Source organism: Bufo bufo, chromosome 3 (genome assembly GCF_905171765.1).
Source record: "Bufo bufo chromosome 3, aBufBuf1.1, whole genome shotgun sequence".
Classification (NCBI taxonomy): Eukaryota; Metazoa; Chordata; class Amphibia; order Anura; family Bufonidae; genus Bufo; species Bufo bufo.
In genome coordinates, this window is record NC_053391.1 from 106,109,597 (window position 1) to 106,115,596 (window position 6,000).

A 6,000-nucleotide genomic window follows, 5' to 3' on the forward strand; every position below is an offset into this window, starting at 1 on the left:
TGCATTAGTGATTCTGGCAGGCTGTTCCAGCAGAGAACAGCCTGCCGGAATTTACTGGATCCAGCACTGCTGGATGCAGACAGAATGCTCACATTGACTATAATGGGGTATGGCCAGTGGCGGATCCAGAGCCAGGTCTCGGGAGGGGCACTTCCAGATTATTTTTTTGTCCGCCACCACAAAACAATGTGGCGCTTATAGAACAGACTACACAGTGTAGAGGTATACTGTATATTGTGGGGCATAGTGTAGCATTATACTGTACATTGTGTGGCACAGTGTATGCTATAGGTATATAACATAAAGATATTTCACATGAAAACTTACAATTACTTTGCTTGGCCCTTGGGGATCTCAGACGCCACTTCAACACTTTGGCCGCGGGCTCGGCGGAGCTGATGTTGTGCTTTATCCTAATGAGAAAGATTTCATAATAAGGATTTGGAGAAGGGGCAGTGGGGTCGCAGAGCAGGGAGGGGCTGGTGCTGCTACTAGGGGGTCATACCATGGGGGAGTAATAAAGCCCACCATAATGCCCCCCAGTAGAAATAATTCTCCTTATAATGTGACAGTGCAAAAAATACCCCCTTGTAATGCCCCCAGTTGAGCTAATGTCCCCATAGTGCCCCCATAATGTGTCAGTATAAAATACCCCTATATAGTGCCCCCAGTTAATTCCCCTATAGTGCTCCTCTCCCCCCTTCTTCCTAATGCCCCCATAATGTACCAGTATAAAATTCCCCAGTAGATGCCCTCAGTGTCCCCCATAATTTGCAAGTATAAAATACCCCTTCTTAGTGCCCCTTGTAGATGACCCCATAATACTCCTCTCCCCCACAGTACCCACCATAATGTGTCCCAGTGTAAAATGCTACTGTACACAGCCCCCCATATAAAATACCCCTTCTTTGTGGCCTCAGTAGATGCCCCTATAGTGCTCACTAATAATGTGCCAGTAAAAAGTGCCCCCAATAATGTGCCAGCAGGGGCGTACATAGAAATCATTGGGCCCCATAGCAAGAATCTGAATTGGGCCCCCTAACTCCACCCACTACCCACGCTGGCCCCTCCCATATCCTGCCCTGGCCACTGCCCTGCCACACCCCCATTTGCCAATTCCACCCCATTTGGAATTTTTTGCCCGCTTCCCACTACATTGTATGCCATATTAAAGTACAACTTGTTCTGCAAAAAATAAGCCCTCATGCAGCTATGTGAATGGAAAAATAAAAAAGGTGGTCTAGAGGAATGGCCAAAATCTAACACAGCATACACTTGCATCTTAATTTACATTTAATTCCTTTTTCTGAAAAATTTGTGAATAGATGTAAAAACTGCACCTGTGAAGCTTCTCGGGTAGCACGGACAAAAGACCCGGACACGGTCATACCAAAGTTTCCCAAAAATTGTTGTTAAGTCCTCATGACATGAAGGAGGATCCAAATGTTTGGCATCCGAAATGCGTAGACTGTACACACTGTACATGTAATTGATGTCTGGATTTTATTCCTAATCAATAAAGAACTTCTTTTATGGGAAGCTGGACTTAACAACAATTTTTTCCGAAAAATGTACAAAAAAAGAATAAGCAAAAAGAACACTTTCCTATACTCACACACATCATAAAACATGGCGTGTAAGGGGCTTAAAGGGGTATTCCAGTGATAAATTATGACCTATTCATTGGACAGGCCATAACTGCTGGGAATGGTGTGGTCACTAATCACCAGAATGGGGTGGGGGATTAGCATGTACCCTGCAGCTAAATTCAAAGTCACCAGGACCCACATCCGCGACAATTTATTACTGGAATACTCCTTTAAGTTCAGCAAACCTCTGGGCCATGCATCTGAAGCATAAGCATACAGACTGAGGGTGGTGGGCTCCAGGTGTCCATGTAACACAATGCCAGGGGGCAAACACACATCTTTGGCACAGGTCTGCACTACAGAAGCCTATGGTTACACTACAGTGTATGGCTGGATGCTTCCTTCTGTACACAGCGATATCCCTGAGGTAGTGACAGCGCTTAGTGTGAACAAGTGCTGGCCAGAAATACTAGTTTCTGTTCAAATACGGCATGCAATATCCCAGAGACGTGCCCATACGCTTTCATAGCTATACACTGCGTGCAGAATTATTAGGCAAATGAGTATTTTGACCACATCATCCTCTTTATGCATGTTGTCTTACTCCAAGCTGTATAGGCTCGAAAGCCTACTACCAATTAAGCATATTAGGTGATGTGCATCTCTGTAATGAGAAGGGGTGTGGTCTAATGACATCAACACCCTATATCAGGTGTGCATAATTATTAGGCAACTTCCTTTCCTTTGGCAAAATGGGTCAAAAGAAGGACTTGACAGGCTCAGAAAAGTCAAAAATAGTGAGATATCTTGCAGAGGGATGCAGCACTCTTAAAATTGCAAAGCTTCTGAAGCGTGATCATCGAACAATCAAGCGTTTCATTCAAAATAGTCAACAGGGTCGCAAGAAGCGTGTGGAAAAACCAAGGCGCAAAATAACTGCCCATGAACTGAGAAAAGTCAAGCGTGCAGCTGCCAAGATGCCACTTGCCACCAGTTTGGCCATATTTCAGAGCTGCAACATCACTGGAGTGCCCAAAAGCACAAGGTGTGCAATACTCAGAGACATGACCAAGGTAAGAAAGGCTGAAAGACGACCACCACTGAACAAGACACACAAGCTGAAACGTCAAGACTGGGCCAAGAAATATCTCAAGACTGATTTTTCTAAGGTTTTATGGACTGATGAAATGAGAGTGAGTCTTGATGGGCCAGATGGATGGGCCCGTGGCCGGATTGGTAAAGGGCAGAGAGCTCCAGTCCGACTCAGACGCCAGCAAGGTGGAGGTGGAGTACTGGTTTGGGCTGGTATCATCAAAGATGAGCTTGTGGGGCCTTTTCGGGTTGAGGATGGAGTAAAGCTCAACTCCCAGTCCTACTGCCAGTTTCTGGAAGACACCTTCTTCAAGCAGTGGTACAGGAAGGGTGCCTGTTCTTTGGACAGGGGCCCTCTGCTGTCTGAATGCAGAGAACACATATCTCCATGTCCCTGCTGTCTCTATATAGAGAGCACTGGTAACAGTGACTATTTTCAGGTGTTCTCTGATTACTTAACCCCTTAGTGACCACCAATACATGTTTTTATTGTGGTCACTAAGGGGCAGCGGGGAGCGGGGGCCCGGCTCTCACATGAGAGCCACGGCCCTGCTCTAACAGCCCGGACCGGCAGAAGTGCCGATCCGGGCTGTTTAACACTTTACATGCCGCGAGCAATGGCGCCCGCAGCATGTAAAGAGGTGACAGAGGGAGCGGACTCCCTCTGTCTCCCATCGTCACCCTGCAAATGCGATCGCAGGGTGCCGATGTGTGTGAAGCCTACCTGGCTTCCGATGTAGGCCCCGCACCTGGTTGTATTAATTTCCAGCAGGCTGAGCCTCTCTGGCGCAGCCTGCTGATCAATGTTAAAATAGCATTGCTATTAAAATGCAATGCATTATAGGGATAGTGCATTGCATTTTAAAAGCAATCAAAATACTGTCTGTTATAGTCCCCTTGTGGGACTATTAAGTGGTAAAAAAAAAAAAAGGAAAAAAAACACATTTATTAAATAAAAATATTCCATAAAATAAAAAAAAATACACTTTTTTTCCATTGAAAATACGCTTTTCAATAAAAAAAATTGCAAAAAAAAAAATCTCCCTCGTATATTTGGTATTGCCGCGTCTGTAACGACCTGGACTACATAAATAGCACATAATTTATCCCCTATGGTGAACACCATAAAAAATAAAATAAAAAGACAGAATTGCTCATTTATACTTACCGGTAGTTGCCACCGAAAAAAGTGATCAAAAAGCGCCATTTACTCCAAAATGATACCAATGAATGATACACCGCAAAAATCAATCCTCATGCAACACCATAAAAAATAAAAATAAAAAGGTTTGAGTCTTGGGAAGCGGCAATGTAAAAACATTTTCTTCTTTTAAAAAAAAGGGGTTTTATCGCAAAAAAGTAGTAAAACCTAAAAAAAACTATATGTATTTGGTATTACTGTAATTGTACTGACCCAGAGAATAAAGATATTATGTTATTTATACCGAAAAATGAACGCTGTAAAATTTAATAACGTAAAAACGCAGTGGCAGTATTGCTGTTTTTCCCATTTCCCTCCCAGAAAGAGTTAATAAAAGTTGTGTACCCCAAAATGGCACCATTAAAAACTACAACTTGTCCCGCAAGAAACAAGCCCTTATAAAGCCCTTAAAATAAAAAAGTTATTGCTCTTGGAACGCGACGATGAAAAAATGAAGAAAAATGCTTGGTCAGTAAGGCCCAAAACAGGCTGGGCACTAAGGGGTAAGAGAGTTAAGCCAGTCTCCGGGACACACTTGCTAAGGGAAGCACACTTAGGCCTCATGCACACAAACGTGTGCCGTGCGTTCCGTGCAATTTGCAGTTCCCAATGCGCGGGCACCATCCATGCGGTTGCCGCAGATGGATCCAGACCCATTCAACTTGAATAGGTCTGTGATCCGTCCACACCGCAAAAAAATGTTCCGTGCCTCTGTTCCACACTGCTCCTTCTGGATTGTGAACCCATTCAAGTGAATGGGTCTGCATCCATGATATGGTGAGCACACGGTCGGTGCCCGTATATTGCAGATGAGAAACGGCCGTCTGCATGAGCCCTTAGGCTGAGTTCACACTTCAGTTATTTCCATCAATTATTGTGAGCTGGTTTAGGCTCACAATAAGGCTTATTGCACACGACCGTATGGCTTTTTCAGTGTTTTGCGGTCCGTTTTTCATGGATCCGTTGTTCCGTTTTTTGTTTCCGTTGTGTTTCCGTTTTTGTTCTATTTTTCCGTTCCGTTTTTCCGTATGGCATATGCAGTATACAGTAATTACATAGATAAAATTGGGCTGGGCATAACATTTTCAATAGATGGTTCCGCAAAAAAAGGAACGGAAACGGAAGACAAACGGAGGCATTTCCGTATGTGTTCCGTTTTTTTGCGGACCCATTGACTTGAATGGAGCCACGGAACGTGATTTGCGGGCAATAATAGGACATGTTCTATCTTTAAACGGAAATGAAAAACGAAAATACGGAAACGGAATGCATACAGAGTACATTCCTTTTTTTTGCAGAACCATTGAAATGAATGGTTCCGTATACGGACCGTATACGGAACACAAAAAACGGCCAGTAAACGGGGAAAAAAATGGTCGTGTGCAGGAGGCCTAACTGATGGAAATAACTGACCAACTAACTGAAGAGTGAACTGGGCCTTACCTGCTTCCTGATACTGGCTCTAGGCTCCGGTGCTCTCTGATATCTGCTCAGGTCCCCGGATGTCATAATCCATTTTGATGCTGCCTGCCTTGTGTCAAGCGAATAAATGTGACACAGTACTTCAGAATCTGGGGCCCCACTTTTAATTTTGCCCAGGGCCACATTTTGTCTAAAACCAGTCCTGATCCTGAGAAAGAAAGAAAGCACTGGTGACCTCAACAATGCAAAAAGACCAGAACACCCACGGAAGACAACAATGGTGGATGATCGCAGAATAAGCAATGCGCCGCACAGACCTTTCACTTACCAGTAGGAGGAGCGCCCGGCCGGTCACAGACATCGCAGGTAAGTATAATGCTTCTAAAATTGCTAAGTAACCATGGCAGCCAGGACTGCAGTAGCGTCTTGGCTGCCATGGTAACCGATCGGAGCCCCAGCGATTAAACTAGGACTCCGATCGGAACTCTCCGCTGCCATTAATGATGGGGGGTCGGTCATTTTAATTAGGGGGGAGGGGGGCCGGCCGCACTGGCCACCAATGTGTTAAATACAAGGGAGGGAGGGGGGGGGGGGCGGCCGCACTGGCCACCAATGTATTAAATACAAGGGAGGGAGGGGGGGCCGGCCGCACTGGCCACCAATGTGTTAAATGCAAGGGAGGGAGGGGGGGCGGCC